We start from the raw sequence: 22,074 nt of genomic DNA, 5'->3' as shown, positions 1-22,074 counted from the left end.
AATCCGGATTTAGGTCAGGCAACTGAGTTCTTCTTCTTCTTCTATCGTGTGGGTTGTGAGGTGGATTACTAACCCCATCAACCCTGGTGTCAGGGTTACCATTGAGCCGCCAAAGGCCCCCTGACATGACTCACGTAACGACTACTTACTTACATCAGTAAGTAACCAGGACCAACGGCTTAACGTGCCTTCCGAAGGAACTGATTTAATAAGTAATCAGACGACTAAATTATCGTCAAAATTGATTAAGTAGACATGACATCTTGTTATGGTAGAGAAAAACATACTTACAGACAACCAGAACAATATAAAATAAAGAATGTGCTTCTAAAAAAACTTCATCCAAAAAGAGACTCGCTGAGGACAGGATTCGAACCTGCGCGGGTATAACCCATTGGATTTCAAGTCCAACTCCTTAACCACTCGGACACCTCAGCTACATACTATACTGGCGAAAATTACCACTACTATCTTTTTAATAATAAAAACTGTCATTAGTATCTATTCATTGTTATATTTGAACAGTTGAAGGTATATTTACTAAGACATACGTAGTCGTCATAACATAATGCATGATAAGTTATCTCAATTTGTATCAGAATTATTTTCTTATCTGTGATGCAATATTTTTTTTTATTAGAATTCCGCATGCCATTTTATCAGAAACTATCCTTACTTTTAATGTTGTCTAATTATGCCAATAATATAATATAAAAAAATAAACAACAAATAAAATAAACTAAAAATAAAATATACATCAATTAACAAAAATGACAGAACGATGACGACGGCGAGGAAATTGATCAGGGAGATGGGCCGGAGGCTCAAAGTCAGAAAGGGTGACCCTAGGTCTTGGTCTTACCTGCTCCAACGTCTATCCGTGGCTGTACAAGAATAAAGAAAAACAAGGGGAGGATAAAAACTAGAAACCCAAATGTAGGTGGCAGCACTGTTGTGTTCCTAAATTTTGACAGTTCTCCATACTGTCAGTTAAACTTCGTGACAAATTGTGGAGTGCATCCCTTGTGAAGGATGTGTTACGAGTTACAAAAACGAAAAGCCATCGATTGGAAAAAGGCAGTTTTCATTGAAAATAAGTTTTTTATGTTTTCTTATTTACGATCTTTACAGAATAAATATAACACTCAGAGATTTTGCAGTTAAACACTGCGCAAAGGGTTATATTGTAAAAATATACTAACTTCAACAATAACTTTGTTTACTCAAGTAGTATGAACTGTCAAAATTTAAGAACATTTTTAGCGACACCTGATGGGAGAAATAGACAGTTTTTATCCTCAATATATTTCTCATGAGAAATTGTATTTTATTTTTATATAAATAATAATTATAAGATTATATAATAAAATCAATAATACATTGTGATTTATAAAATACTTAAACACTACATAAAAATCAATCAAAATCTACAAATTAAAAAATATTCCAAATAACTATATTAAAAGTATTTATTATAATCCGACTATTTTGTATAATTGTATCTATCAAAATGTATCGGAATATTCTTTTCAAATAATAAGCAATCGATAAACGTCCATCGTGAATCAGTTTCGGTATTATATTGTTAAGTATTTACTTTCATAATGATAGATAAGCAAGAAGTATTTTTCTTTGACGAGACTATTGTATGATATGAACTACTTGGCCGGACACATAGATATAGATAAGAGAGTTTCTAATGCTTATCTTGTAAAATGGGTGACTGAGACAAGGTTATTATGATGTAATTTCTTTATGAAGTTAAATGTAACTACTTTAACTACTGAATGAGTTACTTATATAGTTAATTTTAAAGAGAACTGAGTTTTTTATTTATTATAATATTTTATATGCAACAGAAACTGCCAACTTGAAAAAATACAGTAATACAATTATCGAATGTAAGTGTTTTTAAATTATTCGCAAAATAACAAATTATTACACTCTAAATACGTTGGCGATCTCAAATATCAGATTTTTTAAAAATAAATAAAAAACAATGGCGGACGGATATGAAAGTGTTCCAAAACTAAAATGCCAAAGGTCAACCGGTCTGCTTCGAAAGGAAGTGAAACAAAAGCCGAAATGCCAGTAAGAGGTGCGCCCGCGCAGACGTCTTCTTTTATTATAATATTGGTGCTAATTCCTGTAAATACCATCTAATTTTATTTTAGGTTATATCTGTCATTTTCTTATCCGCCGAAAAGGAAAGGGACGGGTAATCGACAAGCATAAAATTTATGGAACACACGTCAATTTTAAGCATAAATCTAAAACAAACGTCTAAAAATTCGCCCGGGTTATTCATTTATTTACTCATTCTTCCTAAAATTAAGAGCTGTCAATCATCCGTCCCTTTCCTTTTCGGCGGATAAGAAAATGACAGGTATAACTTAAAGTAAAATTAAGAGATGTCTGCAGGAATCGGGGCCATTATCTGATCAAAATTTAGCAGACAGATAAAACACGCGCTCTTAGTCCACCGGGGTTGGCAGAGATTTATTCAAATTGAAATTCAAAAATATCTTCATTCAGTCGGTAACATAGTCACACTTTGAATCGTCATTTTTTACATAACTATCTTCTCACCCGCCTAAAACTACTGCAGCTTCTCACAACCAGCATAGCCGTTAAACTTAGCAGAGAGAACACATTTCAAATCAACCGTTTTTTTTTTTTGACGTGACTTATTGTAGTTGTCCTCAGATGGCATCAACTACTTGGCCGGACAAATGGGGAGAGCTGAAGGCACAAATTAGCCATCACAACACATGACAAAATAACAGAATCAGACAGCGAACTATACCACGACCATGTATCGATCCAAATACAATGTACGACATAATCGTACCATTAAATCAAATCCCTTAGGCCTCCCCACGCGATTTCGACAAAGATACTGCTCTGTAAACACTTCTGTACGTTACCTGATCCCAAATTCACATACAAAGTTATGGAATTAGTCATAAAATGGATTCGTGACTCAAATATCTAACCTATGCAGTCCAAATCACACTTAACGAAACTAAAACACAAGCCAGACCAACCAGAAACTGACTTTGCTTTTCAAAATCGAACGCTCCTTTTCGAACGGATTCAAATGTGAGTTAGGTCGTTTTGGAATGCGATGTTTCGTTCAAATAGAGTTGACATTCGATAGAGGGCGTTGTATGACGTCATTAAATCAGTAAAGCTACAAAATTTAAGGCTAAAGGGGCTTCAGATAGGGCTCCGGAGAAAGTAGGCAGTTAGACGCTGGGACTAGAGTGAACTCAGTATTTTTGGGCCGGATATCGTAAAAATGTGTAGATTCGTAAAATCTATGAAATTTTTCTTACATTTCATTTATTTATTTTTTTTATTTTATTTACATACATACATAAACTCACGCCCGTAATCCCTAATGGGGTGGGCAGAGCCACAAGTAATCAAAGACAACTTGCAGCCACTGTTGATACGATGTCGGAAGATGGATATGATGAACCTTATGGTGATAAGGGGTCAGCCTATCGCCCATAACATTAGTCTATCATGTTATGTTGTTATGTTATGTTGTGTGTTATATTATATTACCATGTCTTTATTTTATTTATTTGGGAAATTTACAGCGTCTTAATAGTATTAATAAAAATAAAGTATATAAATTAGAAGGCCATTACAAACTTCCACATACAATTATAAATCTAAACAGTTTTAGCAAAGAACGGAAGGTGCGCCGTATATAGATGCATCAGTATACATAAATTATGTGTTTATGTGTGTGTGTGTTTGTGCGTGCGTGCGTGCGTGCGTGCGTGCGTGCGTGCGTGTGTGTGTGTGTGTGTGAAAGACAGTGATCACCCCAGCCCTCCGATTAGTTATCTTGAGATCGGATGTAAACTTACTTACAAACATAACACAGCATCACACCTCTATTTCCGAAGGGGTAGGCAGAGGTGTGTAGAACAAACACCCACTCGTCGCCACCTATGTTTAAGTCCCATGTAATATGGGGCGAACCTATTGCCATTAATCTCGCACAATTCTTGGAAACTACGTAAATACAACGTTGCGCACGTGATAATAATTTATGATCCAATAATGAATCGACAGTCATTGGTTTAGGCTTGTGCTGGTATCGAACCTGCGACCTCAAAATGAGAGCAAGCGTTCTACCAACCGGGCTACTACGGCTCTTAACAATATATAACAGATTAGTAAAAATAGTGAACCAAAAAAATGTTCAATTCAAAACGAAAAATATTTTTTTCAAAAAAAAAATGTTCAGTAAATAATATTATAATGGAAAACGAATAGAATCGGTAGATACTTCAGGCAGGTTAGCTTAATTTATCAGTTTTCGTTCAGTAAGTATTGTACCAACTGATAGACACATTTTTCGTTCAAAAAGGAAGCATTGCTAATTTGATTACCGGTTCAAAAGCACGTCAACCGCAACGTTCCTTTGATCGGACAAAAATACAGATATGTGGAGTACTCTACCTCAGAGCGTGGATCAAGTCACGAGCGCGAGCGGAGCGTATAGCGAGAGCGGGGGTTTATGATTGATCTTTTCTACTTTTGCGATGACTGCTCATCGCTCATTTGAGTGTGACTTACAATAGGCTCGTTTCCAACTTGTCAAATCAGTTACTTTTTAAATGTCAAAACAGGAAATTACTATGGATATTGTATGAAAAAGCTCACTGATGACATATATGATAAAATGTCGCACTTATTATTACGTTTTTCTTGATTAAAAGTCATAAATAAGTTAAATAGAAAAAAGATAATGTTTTTCGTTAGTTTGAAATCTGTCTTAATTTAGTAATCAGAATTCAAAATCGGAGTAATCAGAACGGCCTCCGTGGTCTAGTGGTTGAGCGTTGGGCTCACGATCCGGAGGTCCCAGGTTCGAATCCTGGTGGGGACATATCACAAAAATCACTTTGTGATCCCTAGTTTGGTTAGGACATTACAGGCTGATCACCTGATTGTCCAAAAAGTAAGATGATCCGTGCTTCGGAAGGCACGTTAAGCCGTTGGTCCCGGTTACTGCTTACTGATGTAAGTAAGTAGTCGTTACATGAGCCATGTCAGGGTCCTCTGGCGGCTCAATAGTAACCCTGACTCCAGGGTTGATGAGGTTGGTACTCCACCTCACAACCCACACGATAGAAGATCAGAATTTTATAATTTATCTTGAACCTAGTACATGACCCAATCGACGATTCGATGATTCTCGACGAATGTAGCTAGATATTTCTTGAAATATATATTATAGTGTTCTTAAGTACTATGTGAAAGAATGAACTGTTGTAAAATTAATCTCCACAGCTGATTGTCAAATGTTTTGACCCAATTATGTTTTTTATAAAAAGTAAAGTTTAAGGAATAATACGTATAGAACGGTAACCCTCCGCCCGCACCAATTCGTAGCGGGTGCCGAGCTAGATTTATCTTAACCTGAAGAAAGGGGGAGTGGGGACTGTGTCGCTTGCACTCGGTACCTATAGAAGAGATTTTCGTATGGAATGTCCATGGTGTGCAAAAAGGCAAGTTTGTGCGCACCGTACAGTGATATTATATTAATAACATGTCACTCAGAAAGGTTCTTTTATTGCACCTACTTTAGAATATGTTTTATTTACATGCAGTCTCTTGAATAAAAACGTTGATTCAAATTCTAAAGAAGAAGAAAAAGTTCATCCCAATGCGGGATATAGGCCTACCCTAATTAATCGAAGGATATAGAACATTCTCCATTAAATTAAACTTTTCAGTCCATTTGCGGGTTGGTGGAGGTTTTTGGAACAGGTGAGAGCCTTCAGCGCTCCCTATTTATTCATCCAATTAGTTAATGCCATCTGCGGCAAATCTACAATAAGTCACGTCAAAAAGGAGGTTTTTGGGCTAGTGGCCTACCCAGGCATGTGCCAGTAAGAAATAATACTGCCAATTCTCCCTGGCTCTCATACCTTGCACCACACGCCCACTGCCCGAGGCTCACAGCTCCCGCTAAGCTAATGAGATGTCAGTACAATCATTTGTGCTTTAACCTTACACGACTGAGGTTTTTGGTCTTTCATTTTGCCCGCCCTTAAATTCTGATATTAATTAATTAATCCGTATTATAGACGGCTTTGGATTATCGACAAGGTCTTTGTACGTTGGCGATGAAGGAAAATGTTGACGACATTTTTTGTACTCGTGTTTTTACAAAGAAAAAGGAAAGTCTTCAGGTCTACCACTCGTATTCTAAGATGATCACTCGAACCTATCTGGACTACAAAGCTACAAAGAAAGAGAGGAAGGGGAAGACCAAGAAAAGCTTACATGGAACAGATTAAAGAGAAGGCGAACGTCCTGTCTTATAAGGAAGTGAAGGAATTGGCCTTTGAAAGACAAGAATGGAGAATGCTACACCGACAAGAGCGTGGCTCTTAAATTAGCGATAATGACTCCAGTACGGTGGAAGCATTACGTTCAAAAAATGGCGTCTACATAGGTTACGGTCGATTCTATTGAATAAAGTCCTTAAGTCGAGGACGAAAATTGCAACTTCAAATACCAAAATCCTTAGCTGAGGCCGAGTCGAGTGGAGAAAACTTATTTCTTTCTACCCACAACAATATTCCCAATTGGGCTAATAGAAGTACATCTGAAGCAATACCACATCCAGGGCATTCCATACAAAAATCTCATTCTTACTGTGTGCCGCCTAACACGTAAGTGCGAGTGAGACAGAGTCCGCGCTATTCCCTTTACTCGTTAACGGTACCTATACGGCGATTAAGGCATATACGGCACCAAAGTAAGACTCAGAGGGGAGAGGGCAGTGCTCGAAACGTATTAGTGCGGGACGGGGAGTTACCGTTCTACGTATACGCAGAATCATGATTTAATTTATGTTACTACTGTACTTGTTGTTCTAGTTAGGTAGTTATGTTAGTCAATAGGCACTAATCACGAACCGAGATAAATACATAATTCAGAATTTACCTACCTCACAACGCTATTCCAGAAATAATTAGAAGCAAATAACTTAAAGTATAATTAAGTGAATGATAAAAAAAAAAACTACGTTAGCAACAAGAAAACGTCTGCACAGTGTGTCGGCAGCCGGCCGTTCGAAGCAAAATTTAAAATCGCAAATCCAATTTATAATGCGTAGAAACAATTTCAACGTTTCAAAGGAAACGTCCGTATCATATACCTAGACGTTTCCATTCGTATTAAATGACTAATTGAATAAAAAATAAAATCTTTTTATTTACAAAGGAGGGTTTATCTCAAGTAGCCCCAGGTGAGGTGGGATAATTATTTTACTTTGTATCGTGCTCTGTTTGGTTGCTCAGTTTTCTTTTGTTAACCTCTGTTACCGTATTGTCTTTAGCATAAATTCTAATCGTCATTGTAACGGTTAGACCACTGACTTTGTTTCTTTGTGATATCAGGTTTGAGGATTGTGGTTATCTTTATGAGTTTGACAGCACCTAGCATGTTAACTTAAAAGCAACGAAACGAACATTTGTATTCTACACCCGCGGGATAGTATATGCGACACGGCAAAAACGCGCATTTCGACTAATAGGTGTAAAGTATGTTGTTTACGTACCGAGTGAGAGCCCTCAGCGCTCCCTATTTGTCCGGCCAAGTAGTACCTGCCGTCTGGGGTCATCCTTAAGTAAAAAAAAACTGTTTCCCACTAGTCAAAGGTCGTGTTACTTGACGCTACATAAATAATTAGTGCCCTGCTATTTGGCATTTTCTTTGGTATAATAATTTTATTATAATGTCACTTATATACTTGTTATGTGTATTCTATGTAATGGTTAATAACTCACATAATAAATACGACACATAACAAAAAAAAAACATATAATTTAGGTATTGATAGCAAATATGTTTTATAAAATACGCAACATCGTATAAATAAGCATTTAATAAAGCAAAGATCAGCCTTTTTCATCAAACATTTACGAGAATTAACACATAAAACATCCAATAAAGATCCAAAGTTTTCGTAATTGCACAGTGGTACGGAGCCATCAAACTCAGTTCAAAGACTAAGATGTCGCGTGTACGCCCGAGGCTACCCGAGCCGAATATTACTACTGGGGCGTTTTGATGTCTGTCACGTGCTTTAATAACTGCACAGTGGGCCGGTATAGCTCAATACGTGTTCTAATTACATATCATATTAAATATTTAAACAGATGTAAGTGCTGTTTTTCAATAACTATGATTTGGAAATGTAACGTGTTAAGCATTTTAGATCGAATTACTTATTTTTTTGCGAATAAAATTGTGTATTTTATTTTTCAAATTATATTTATTTTATTGCTTAACCAACTTGGATCTCACTGATATGCAACCAGTTTGACGTGTGCTGTTAACTTAATTCTGTCAGGTTATAGGCCAATAAATTAATAATAATAAAATAATCATAAATCGTTTGAAACAGACGTATAAGGCCAATGATGATGGTAGGCCAATATAAAAGAGAGGTTTGTTTTTTCTGCCTAAAATTTACGAGTATTCCGTAAATTCTATGCTTGTCGATTGCCCGTCTCTCTTCTTTACGGTGGGTAAGAAAAGGACAGGTATAATGTAAAATAAAAGTGGATGGCGTGTAAACACTTGAGGGCTTTAACAGTTTAACTTAAGTGTTCGTTGTATTTTATGTATACACTTTGGTACCATGTCACATTAACTTTTTTGACAAATTGAACTGTAAGTCTCACTAAAATGTCAAATATGTTAGTGCGACAGAGTCCTAAAGTGGGTACATTATGTTGCTCTTGACTGTACAACCTCCGCGGTTCTTTGATTTTGTTCACCAATAGAATTTGAACGATGGTAATAGAACAGTCCCGCTTAGGGACGGTACTGAAAAGTATCGGCGTCCGAAGGACGTAATATACGATCCCGACGACCCGATTACTTTAGCCATAGAGGCCCGCGACACCAAACACTTCAGGACCCCGATACCGACCCCGCCGGCGTTGTCGACGATTTCCCTCAATTAGCGCTTATCGCTATCGACCTGCTAGGGTCGATTTCTTTCAATTATCTTTACTCTCAGACTCTCAGACGACGCCCTGAGCCGAGGTTTGCGCCCAACTGAGCACCCTCAGGCCTGTTGTCTTGCCCCCATCAGTGGAGGGGGAGGCGCTTGACGCGCTCCCATGGGCGCTGGACCCTAAAGGGCATCCGCCGGCGGGGACGCGGTTGTGTGCAATTGCGTTCCCGTATCCCCGCCACACGGCGGCAAGGAGGAACACCATTGGGTTTTAGTGGGTATACCGGGTGGCGACACCCGGGGAGTCCCACATAACCACGTCCCCCCCTCCCCGGGCGGCGTGGTATGCATAACGCATTTCCCAACGTCAAAAAAAAGGCCTGTTGTCTTAAACGTTGTACCGTGTGAGAGCCAACAGCGCTCCCCATTGTCCTCCCCATTAAAAAATAAAAAAAATAGAACAGTTACTTGTGACACAGGCAAACCAAATATTACGACATCTACTAATATATATAATAATAAGCACCATTGTTTCAACTGGCGTAAAGTTTTGGATGCAATAAAACTGTCAAAGCGTCCCGCATATGAAAATGCATCAACGCCACTAAATTCCATGGCTGGAGGCGTAAAAATTTGACATCGGCGATAGTTGTCACAACTGTCAATTGGCGCCGAACAACGCAATCGTATCCGGCGGCTTTGACAAGTAAAAATATAACTGACGGCTTTTGTTCCGGTCTAAAACGTGGATGAGGTTAACTGTGACAACCCACGCCAATTGCTGTGAAAGATTTTTTTGTGGGTATTGATGTGGTTGGAATGGTTTTCATGTCGTTTGGAAGTGCATACGATTTTATACGTAGCTAAGTTTAAAAAAAAACAGATACAACCGAAACGTTTAATTAAAAAAGTGATTAATAATAGATAGATGTATTATTATTGCGTATGGCAGACAAAAATAAAATATCCTGCGTGGATCATAAATAGATAGATAGATGATGGTCATAGAATAAAGACCTACGTATAGAAAGGGACCTGGTGACCTTAGTACAAGGGAAAAAAAATTACAAGCACCGGCTCCTTTAAAATACACTTGTATTTGTAGATGTTAGCGTACTAAGAAATTTTTATTCTGTGTATTTAAGTGGAGAAATACACAGCCTGATCACCTGATTGTCCGAAAGTATGATGAACCATGCTTCGGAAGGCACGTTAAGCCGTTGGTCCCGGTTACTACTTACTGTTGTAAGTAAATGAGCCATGTCAGGGGCTTTTGGCGGCTCAATAATAACCCTGACACCAGTGTTGCTGAGGTTGGTAATCCGCCTCACAACCCACACGATAGAAGAAGAGTGGAGAAATAAACCTTTTATTATTATTTGTATGTCGCTTCCATATCTCGGGCCTATGTAGTCCGGGACTTTTAGAAGGCGTGCGTGTGGCTCAAGCCAACACATAGAGGCCTCTTAAGACAATTTAATCTAAATGTGGTGTCACACCAACCGGCGATTATCCCTGTATGGGAGTGCACCCAAGTAATCCTCGGTTATTATTATTATTTTATTATAGAACGGACACTCTCCGCCCCAAAATCCGTTAAGGAGTAAGGGAAAGCGCGCGGATTATCTGTCTCATTCGCACTTAGGCGGTAAGAATGAGATTGGTGTATGGAGTGTCTAACTTAACACTCTCTCTATTTTTAAACATTTTGTGACTTTCTTTGCTCTCTAAAATAAAAATGCAATACTAAAATTATAATAACTAAGTATTCAGTATTTATAGAATTGACAAAATCAGACTACAAAAGTCAACCCTAAATTTTTATTGACGGTTTAAGAGCCATGTCGCATTTTTACATTTCAAAATAACTGTTTGTATTGTTGGAATTAGTTAGTGCCAGTCAGTCTATTTTTTAACGAACCTAGTATAAACAGAACGTCTAGTTTAGTTCTACAAAAGCTTCAATGCACGTGTACGGGTTACTTCAGTCAAAGTACACTTATCTTCCACTACGGAAATACTTATCTTGCTTCCTCCACATTCATCAATCGTTTCATACACGCACGCTGGTTCAGAGTAGATCTTACTAAGCCTTTTCTAAGGACATCTCCAATTTGGTCAATGTACGTCCTTCTAGATCTTCCTCTGCCAGGCCTACCATCAACTTTCGTTTTATTTACCGCTTTCGTAATCCTATTATCCTTCATTCGCTCTACGTGTCCCAATCAACTTAACATTCCCAATCTTAGACACTATATCCTATTTTACGCCATACACCTCTCTCTTATCACACTATTTCTCAATCTATCACCCAACTTAACACCGCAGATGCTGCGCAAAGACCTCATTTCTACGGCATTAATCCTACTTTCATGCTTCTTCTGCCATAACATAACATTCACTATTTTACTTCAGCGTAGGGACAAGTACTATATAAATAGAACTCTCATCTATTTTTACATCTTTACAAAATTCGCAACACTAAAAATAAAAGATTGCAATTCCTTTATGCAATTACTTAGGTAGATATATTCCACACGAGCGAGTAATGCACAAATTTAACAATACTTGTGCATAATTTCACAAAAAAAAACGAAATATCTTAATTAGTATTAGCATTAGTCCCCCCCCTGCATCACGAAAGTGTAAACTCGCAATAAAATTATTCAACCAGGACCTATCTAATCGACCTCACCATCATAAGCTCACACAACCCCATAACCCGGGTCTCCTCACAAATTTTCCACACGAGTGCAACTTGTTAGACAAAAATACATCTCAGCATGTTCCCGTACCGGTTTAATTACCGGTCAGTAAATTAACCGGGATCTGCCAGGACAGCACTTTGGAGACACAGGTTATCTGAAGATAGAAACGGGTCAGGAATAAAGATTGTTTGGGATTAGAAGGTGGTTTTTCAGGAGAATTGATTATTCAAGAGTGTTTTGATGTGTGACTTGCATTGTTGTAGAGGGTTCTAAGCCACTGAATTCAACTCTATGATTTTAAGTTCATGTTTGGATCATAAAATAATTTCCCCGATTCCTGCAGACACCTCCTAATTTTATTTTAAGTTATACCCGTCATTTTATTATCCGCCGAAAAGGAAAGGGACGGATGATTGACAACTATTAATTTTAAAATTAACGAATAACGCGGGCGAAAAATAAGCATCTCGATTGTATACAACCCATTTGACGTGTGCTGTGAACTTAATTCTCTCCGGTTTTTAAAATTCCTGCCTAAAATTGTGTTCCATAACTTTTGTGCCTGTCGATTACCTGTCTCTTTCCTTTTCGGCGGATAAGAAAATGACAGGTATAACTTAAAATAAAATGTAACTAAAATTTAGTATGAATAAGTGAATAAATACTTTTTTAAAAAGCGAAAAAACTTTTTTAAGTTTATATAAAAATAAATGTTTGATTTTAGGAGTCCTGTGTTTTATTAAAGTAGCAAGGAGGAAGCGAATCTAGCAGTGAAGAACCTTTACGCCGTGTCGCCTGATATGTTAGAAAAGTGTATGCTATGTTTGTTCCGTATTTCTCCAGCTGCAGAATGTTCCATTAGATTGAAAAAACAAACAATAAGTTGGCACGGAAGAGAGGACAACGTGATCGGCATTGGCTGTTGGACTGATCGAATTACCACTGCCCTGCGCATCCAGATGCAATAATGAAATCAGCTTCATTAATTCTTCACAGGAAAGGCAGAACTCTAGAGCAAAATAATCATAAGTCCACGGCTATATACTATTGAGGTAGGCGATACATCCACCGCAAGATGAACTAAGTACCCACACCTTAGCTAGCTTTCTGTTAGACCAACGTGATAGGTGCGCCGTATCGCCGTCTATAATGGCTAAGCTAAGTGTTAGCGAATACTGCACTTAAAATAAATTAAATATCTCATTGGTGCAAGTCTGGTACGGGAGTTGACACTGACCGCAACTCAAAAAAAAGGCAGAATTACGTAAGTGTCAGAAGGCTATTTCGAGAAATGCAATTTACAATTAAAGGTAAATAGTGTATTTATATACAAAACTGACAGGGCATACGATTTAGAATAACTAGTGCGCTTTTTTAATCTGAATTGTAACAAAGGCAAAATTTAAGGTTAGCTCACATAAAAATAAAGGTAATTTCAAAAGAAAAATTAGTATAGCTACGTCTAATCTTTTATATCTGAAGCTATAAAAAATGAAAATGTATCCAATTGACTTTAATTTGTATCTGCAACTATAAATTTACTACACCTCAATCCGCAATTTTGCAAAATAAAAAACAAAACTCCATCATAGTAAAAAACTCTTCACATAGAATTATTTGCTATTGTTTCGCCATTCATCAAATACCTACAGTTTTTGTTACAGAAAGATACTTCTTTCACGGCTTTGCTTGTTGAAATTCCCAACTACCTTAAATATATACACTTTTTTATTGTCGAATGGGGCATACTCCACCATGCTGCTCAACTGCGAGAGGAGAAACACTTCCCACGCAGAGGAAATTTAAAAACTTTTCTCCTAAATTTACGCAACCGGGAATCTAACCTAGGTCCCCACCTAGGTAGATATCTCGTGTATTTAGTAAAGTCATTCCTCAACAGAATTCACCACATATTATTATTATTTTATTGTATACATGTAGCATGTAGCGTGTGTGGAGCAGCGTGGTCCACGCTATGCTCCATACCATCTCCGGTTGATTGAGAGGAGGCCTGTGCCCAGCAGTGGGACGTGTATAGGCTATTTATGTTTATGTTATGTATATACGTATACAGCCATGTACTCAAGTGTGTCAGGATTGTAGCAAATGGAATTCCATAGTCCCCGATGGAATATAGGCGTAAGTTTATAGTGTACTCAAATGAATATTCAAAAATAACAAAAAAAAAAACTAAGGAAAATCTATATCTCAGACATTAATTAATCAAATCAGAGATTCTTGCGCTAAAACCTTTAAAATAGACTGACAGACATTTAAATTTTATAACACGTAGATACGAGATATCGTCGTGGGAACAAAATAATTATTTTCTGACTATAACATGTTCAACAATGGAAGTGAATTTGTTTCGTAACTCGTAAAAGTATTGTCTACCAGCAACTATTATTATGGAAACATTTATGCGTCGAGAGATAAATGAACAATGAAATCGGTTTACAATAATAATGACTCGCCTCCTTATAAAAATATTCTGCCTACCCCTTCAGGGATACAGGCGTGATGGTATGCACGGAACGGAAGGAACACTCCGCTTGCACCAACACGAGCTTGATTTTGGGCGTTGTTTAGATCAAAATTTTATCGTATTGTACGCAATTGCATAATTTTCCGTTTTATAAGGAATTATGGAGAAACTCCATTATTGTTTTCTTAATTTAAATTCTTCTGATGACGTCATTAAAATTTTATTTAACCCAAAATATTAATTAGTATTATAATGTACCGGCTTGCCCAGGGATACGGGCGAAGACCTCAACGATTGCAGAGCTGGAGATGGGAGCTATCAGTACGGCAATGCAGGACAGAAGAGGCGAGTCACAGGAACTGTAACCTGGAACCTGACAGAGGGCAGCAGTAACTGTCAGTACTATTCAGACGCGGAAGACAGGAGTCATTGTAAGCCTTTGAAATAGACTACTCTGGGCGCCATCACACTCGCGTCAGACAGACTGCGGGGCGGAAGGCAACAGGGCAACCAGTGCCCTATTTTTCCCTAAAAAGAAGCATGAAGAATGCTACACCGACAAGAGCGTGGCTCTTAAATTAGTGATGAATGTATCGACTAGTGCCGACTTGCTTCTCAAACGGGGAGCGGACGGTTTGATCCCCAGTACTAGTTTTGCATCAATGAGTTATTAATTCCGATACCGACCCTGCCGGCGTGGTCGACGATTTCCCTCAATCAGCGCTTATCGCTATCGACCCACTAGGGTCGATTCATTCTTTCAAATATTTTTCCTCTAAGACGACGCCTTGAGCCGAGGTTCGCGACCAACTGGGCACCCTCAGCCCTGTTGTCTTAAACGTTGCACCGGGTGAGAGCCTTCAGCGCTACCCATTTGTCCAGCCAAGTAGTTATGCCATCTGCGGCAAATCTACAATAAGTCACGTCAGTAAAAAACAAAAAAAAAATTATTAATTTATCTTAAGTCATAGAATAACGAATAATACTACGTATAGAATAGCAACTCTCCGCTCCCCACCAAAAGTATGATCTAGGTTTACCTTCCTCGGACATAGTTTAGTCTCCAATCGTATGGCGTCAAATGTCACATACACAGATGCGCGTGTACGATAACGTCAATGTGTGGTGTCTGTGTAAAACGAGGTTGTTTGTATGAAGTGTCCGGTCCGGGGTGTGTTTAAGTGTAATTTTTACTTACACAGGTAGCGCGACCTATAGACGCCGATATCATGTTGGTGAACAGAAAGATCAGTAAGGGGTGGGTACTTAACTAAGTTCATCATGCGCTGAATATACTCGTATACTTATATTAATGTACTAATGTATTTATTTCAACACAAAGAGTAATTTGTACCGACAAAAGAATGTTCTTATGTGAAGGTCTTGATCATTTAATTTGCCGAAATATTGTTTTTTTTAACTAAATTCTCAATTTCTTTGTCTTGCTATGGCCAAACAATCTTATATTCAATGTCAAGCAACACAATAGCAAATGTGATTGTAGATCTAATGTGAGAAATATATATAAACATATTGTGAAAACAGTTGGAGGCCTTCGCGCGACGAATACTAGCCAAGACACATAACATAACGTCATATAACAAATACTTTATTTCACGCACAGAAAATACAAAATAACGAGTACAATAGGCGGCCTTATTGCTAAATAGCAATCCCTTCCAGGCAATTTAAAATAAAAACATTGAGATGCGCGTGTTCGATAACGTCAATGTGTGGTGTCTGTGTAAAACGAGGTTGTTTGTATGAAGTGTCCGGGGTGTGATTATAAACCAACGGGTACCTACTTTAACACAAAATAATCTGTAAATACCTTCGAGGAATCTTAACCAATCTGTGGAGGTTTAAGGACACTTATCTTTCCAAATAGGTGCATAAATTCACGATTTTAGTTTCAACTCGTAACCGCAAAGGCGACAAATATCAAAGCAATGACCTCTGCTGCTCCTTATCGAATATTTCATCTGGTTTCAAAGGAATTGCTGGTGCTTCTACGCTAAGATTGCCGAGTCAAAGTGTGGACTTAACACCTAAGTTAAGCAGCAATGCATGTTTAAATAGCGGTCACTTTGAGAGGACACACGTCCCTCCCAGAGGAGGGCTTGTGAAAACTGGAGGTGAGTGTGTGGCTCCACTGTCGAAGGTGAAGTGTCTTAGGACATTGGTTATTGAACAATGAGGAAGCATGAAGAAGTCCCACCCATGCCCCGCTAAGAGCTGAAGACCGTAGCGCTAGCCACGTAAGATTACGGCCAACTTATTGTTAGGTTTGACAATCGGAAAGATTATTATAAAGTTTCTACCCAGTAATATTGTGGAATCTTCCAGTTATGACGATCTAAAATCCGATAAGAGGAAAATGCTAACCTAGATAATATCGTGTCGCATTTTTTACGAACGACCTCTGTGGTCCAGTGGTTGAGTGTTGGGCTCACGATCCGGAGGTCCCGGGTTCGATTCCCGGTGGAGAAATATCACAAAAATTACTTTGTGGTCCCTAGTTTGGTTAGGACATTACTGGCTGATCACCAGATTGTCCGAAAGTAAGATGATCCGTGCTTCGGGAGGCACGTTAAACCGTTAGTCCCGGTTACTACTTACTGATGTAAGTAAGTAGTCGTTACATATTATGAGCCATGTCAGGGGCCTTTGGCGGCTCAATAGTAACCCTGACACCAGGGTTGATGAGGTTGGTACTCCACTTCACAACCCACACGATAGAAAAAGAAGATCGTGTCGCATAACCTGACCTGTAAATGGGGTGGTTTCCCTTTTGGGTTGGAAGGTCAGACTGGCAGTCTCTTCTGTAAAAACCAGACCTGTTGTCATAGTTGGATCATTGCAGCGAATGCTATTACAAGAAGATTAACATTCTTATGCATATGTAGTATTATTGGTCACCGTTAGAATGTCTGGTTGCCTTTGTCATTTAGCTGTGACATTTAAAAATAAAATAATATTAAAATTACTACATAGTTGCTTATATTTGCTTCATAAAATGAATAATAATTGCTACATGTGATAGTTTATTAGGAATCCGCCTATTTTTTTGACCAGCTATTCTGATTTCAGCTTGACTGGTCACCTACTAGTTCGGATTTAATAAGGTTGTCTATGTCATTTAGCTGTGAGAGTTTAATTTAGTTATTCAATGACAGTATTTTTGAGAACCACGCTACTCTGCTGTATACTTTAAAGTGAGGTAAGCGGACTCCAAAATAATCGACGGGGTAAACGGTAGAAAGATGTCGTGTCGTGTAAGCCAATGGACACACGTATAGTACCTGCATGCATGTCTTGTGTTCTTTGTGCCGCCTGCATATTTGAGTCGCGGCCGCAGTCGACGCTATCTCTACGTGGTTCTGCCTTACACATAATGTTCTGTGGGCAAGTGTTGTAACTCAGGTAACTCATGTTTTCAGGCATTTTCAAACGGCGTTCACAACTTGGCTGGTGAAAGGGAGTACTGAAGGCTTTCATATATTGCTACAAAATATAGTTAAATATATTAAAGGTAAAAAATGGCTGTGGGCAAGTGAAGTAACTCAGGTAACTCATGTTTTCAGGCATTTTTAAACGACGTTCACAACTTGGCTGGTGAAATGGGGAGCACTGAAGGCTTTTAGGTATATTTTACTACAAAATATAATTAAATATATTAAAGGTAAAAAATGGCAAAAGCAAAAATCCGAGGAAATATTTTACTTTTCCAAAGTCATGTTACTTGACAAAATTGAGAAACGCAACAAGAACGACTCCTCTTCTACTCCTCCGCCAAGTACATCCAGCGTAAACAACAGGAAACTCAAACTTCCTGTAATAAACATAGAAATATAATGAAAATCTATTAAGAGTTTTAGGACATAATTTACATTTCAATATGATAATAATATATAATTATTTGCTGTTATGACATGTCTTTTTAAGATTTAAGTACGTCAAATGACGTTCAATTATGTTCTGTGCAATAAAGTGTATTTGATTTGATTAATTGGCATGAAAAATGGAAGTGCTGAGGTTCTTATGCTAATCGTCAAATTCATAAAATACGCTAAGAATAAAACTGGGTAGTTTCCTAGGTCAAAGATAAATTGTGAAATTCTGATTACTAAATAAAGATAGATCTAAAGGTGACAAATTTTCTATTTAACTTATTTATTTATTTATTTATTTGTACACAATAAAACAGACACAAGAAACATACAAAGAAAACAGATAGTACAGGCAAGCTTATCTCTAAACAAATTTATGAATTCAAATCAAGAAAAAATATTTATTATTTATGTATTTATTTTATTTTTACAGTTTTACAAATGAAAAATGACTGATTTGTTTTTAAAATGTAATAATAAGTGCGACATTTTGCCACGTTTTTCTATGACGTCACCAGTTGCTTTTTTATACAACTTCCATAGTAATTTCGTGTTTTGCCGTTTTGTAAAAAGTAACTGATTTGACTAGGTGGAAACTTATACGTGACTTATTGTAGACTTTCCGCAGATGTCATTAACTACTTGGCCGGTCTAATGAGGAACGCTGAGCTTGGAAACTAGCCTATTATTGAACACAATTCTGAGTTACAACATTTCACCTAAAGTCCAGCGGCTTCAGTTGAAATATTAGCAGCTTGGTGACCAGACGAGTGCATTCAGGTGCGATGGTGGCTTGATAGCTCTCGGCTTGGTCCCAGGAGGTTACTCAAGCTGGCTTTGGACGCCTTCTATTTGTTAAGGAATGATAGAAATGGAATTCCAGGTGGTGGAGGGTGAGAATTTGAGTATTAGGGGGGTTAAAAAGGCCACATCGAAACAATTAATCAAAAAAAGCAATATTCCAATTTGACATTAATTTTCGCATATTAAAGTAAGTGCGTAATGCATACAAATGTCGAAAAGCAATATTGGTTATTTAGATGAATATGTACCACCAACTAGTCAAATCAGTTACTTTTTACTAAACGTCAAAACATGAAATTACTTTGGCATTTTGTATGAAAAAGCAACCTGTGACGTCTTAGAAAAAAGTGACAAAATGTCGGACTTATAACACATTTTTCTTTATTAAAATCCATAAATAAGTAAAATATATTGATTTATATTTAAAAAAAAGTCAAAGTCAAAGTCGAATTTTGTTTCTTCGAAAACCTTTCATCGACATCACCATGCTGCGACGCCTTCTTACATCAATGGCTTGTTACTGCGATGTTTCGTTACATCAAAAAACTGTACCGCAAAAGATTTTAATGCGAAGTCTTGTCCAATCGTAATAGACGTCTAGTTACTGCAATAAGTTCCAAGGGGATATATGAAAAAAAAAACAAAAGAATTCCAGGATATTTTGGCGGTGGCACCAATGATGTTGACGTCTAGCGCTCTGAAACTGTCCTTGAAAGAAGAACTTGAAGTCTGTTCATAATAATATTTTAACATACATACATAACATAAGCTCCGAGGCCATAGTACATTTGTAGTAGGTACATTCATCATTCGTTATGTTTATACTGGGTGTTAGTGACATCGTAACGAATACTGAGGGGGATGATTCTGACCATGATTCTGAGTTAAAATCAAGTGGATTTTTCCGTCGCAAAATTCATGATATTTTTTTAGTTTTTTTTAAATATTTTCAATTCTATACTTTTGCGATGGAAAATTCCACTTGATATTAACTCAGAATAATCAGATGAATCATCCCTCACAGTATTCGTTACGATGACACTTACACCCCGTACAAGTACATACGGTAGCCATATAAGTAGGTATGGCTGTTAGTGACACCGTAACAAATACTGAGGGGGATGGTTCAGACCATGATCCTGAGTTGATATCAACTGGAATTTCGTGTCAAAAAATTCATGAAAATTTTTCTTATCTTTTAAATTATTTTCCAAACCATACTTTTGCGACGGAAATTTCTACTTGATATCAACTCAGAATCATGGCCTGAACCACCCCTCAAAGTTTTCGTTACGATGTCACTAACACCCTGTATGTATGTGAATACATTTCCACCATCATTATATTATATACATCGCTATAAATTTTCCGGGAAAGCTATGCCTATACTTGTAATTTCCCCTTGTAGGATTCCCTTTATCCACCAAACGACACACATCGCACTCAGCACTCAACATCATTGGCAGTAGTTGGAGAACTTAAAATTCCTCCCTCAATAGATCACTCCAAGATTTACTACCTACAACAGCATTAACTCCCAAAACGTAAGTCCAATCACAGAATCGATCAACGATAATAAAACTCCGCGAAACTTTTCTCGAAAACAGAATGAACAGAGAAAAAGAAGGTTCGCAAAGACGGGATAACTGTAACACATTTTCGTCGCGCAGGCTAACGATTCGAAGTGAACTGTCACATAAATCGTGGCCTCCTGATTGATACATGGCGGAGGGTTGACGCCCATCCAGTAATTTAGTGCCGTCTCCACCCACCAGCGATCCAGATAGCACCACTTTTGTTTTGCATTAATTCCTTTTAGCTGTTCCTTCGTATCGGGCTTCGAGCAAATTTATTTTTAAAAGCTTGATAATGGAATGGAAGTAATCGTACCTGGTTTTGTTTTTGAACGTTGCGAATTACGAATTTGGAATTTATTTTTTTTTTTCAGTGGAAATGTACAAATATTGTTTTGTTTATTTATTTATGGTAGACAGACGTACATACGGTAGACCAGTAGGAAGTACGTTTAAGTCTCACTGTGAGGTTACAAGTTGGAATCTGCTATTGGGGTATAAATCAGATTTCAATATTGCTTTCCTCAACACACAGGCAGCCGCTTCTGTAAAATACTGGACCTGTCAATTCTTCAGGTTTGGTAAGCAAACTCTGTGGGAAGATGATGATTTTTGTAAGTACCTAAAATAAAGATCGCCATACCTATTTGTAACGGACCGCAACAAAGGACAACTAGACAACATTTTTATATCCTCCGAAAGAGATTTCAACGAAAAATCCTTTTGAAAAATCACGCTTTTGTCTTTGCGTTCTCATCACTATTTTACACAAAACAAAATGTCCCAGATACTAATTTAGCTCAAAACTAGCAGTGGTGGTATGAAAGGCTTTCTTACAAGCTAATCTTAGGACAAAGGGCTTATTTCAAGCTGCCTGCGGGTGTGGGACGAGTGTTGCCATTGTTTATTTTAATTTTTCCGCCTGGCTACACTGTCTGCGAGTTCTAAGGAGTGCGCGTGGATTTCGAAATTCGAAACAGTGTATTTTTTAATAAGCTCGTGTTATGACTGTTGCAGATTTGAATTATTATTTTGACATTTGTTCGTAATGTTTTGTTGTAAAATAATTACAAGCTACTTATAATATAACACTCGCCGTAAATATTTGCATGGAACGTAATATTTATAGGTTTACATAACACGTAGCATAATATTTATTTATTTATTTTATTTATTTATATAAATAGCCTAATACTTTCTACTGCTGGCCACAGGCCTCTCCTCATTCAGCCTATGTATTGTGTATTGCTTTATGAATTTATGTCTATTCGGTATGATTAAAATTAAACTACAGATAGGTACTAGTTCCTAATGTAAACCATTGTAAATGCGAATAAAGTATTTTATTTTTTATTATGTTTATACTTTTACTTATCAAAAATTATCAATCTTAGTTCATGTTAGTCATGCCAGGGGCCTTTGGCGGCTCAATAATAACCCTGACACACCCTGACACAGGGTTGATGAGGTTGGTATTTCACCTCACAACCCACACGATAGAAAATGAATCTCAATCGTTATGATTGTTAGGTAGCATATCTATTTATTTTATCCAAAGGTACCTACTTAGATTCTTCCGTCTTTTTACATTGAAATGTCACCGCCTGCT

General features: G+C 37.5%; 1 non-coding gene across 1 annotated transcript; it reads right to left on the bottom strand.

Annotated features, from left to right (window-relative positions):
• Positions 1-355: 355 nt before the first annotated feature.
• On the bottom strand, positions 356-437 carry Trnas-uga (transfer RNA serine (anticodon UGA)). Its single transcript has one exon. It is a non-coding gene; the product is annotated as a tRNA-Ser (tRNA).
• Positions 438-22,074: the final 21,637 nt, after the last annotated feature.

Source organism: Pectinophora gossypiella, chromosome 6 (assembly GCF_024362695.1).
Source record: "Pectinophora gossypiella chromosome 6, ilPecGoss1.1, whole genome shotgun sequence".
In the NCBI taxonomy this organism is placed as follows: Eukaryota; Metazoa; Arthropoda; class Insecta; order Lepidoptera; family Gelechiidae; genus Pectinophora; species Pectinophora gossypiella.
This window is presented reverse-complemented; position numbering and strand designations above follow the sequence as displayed.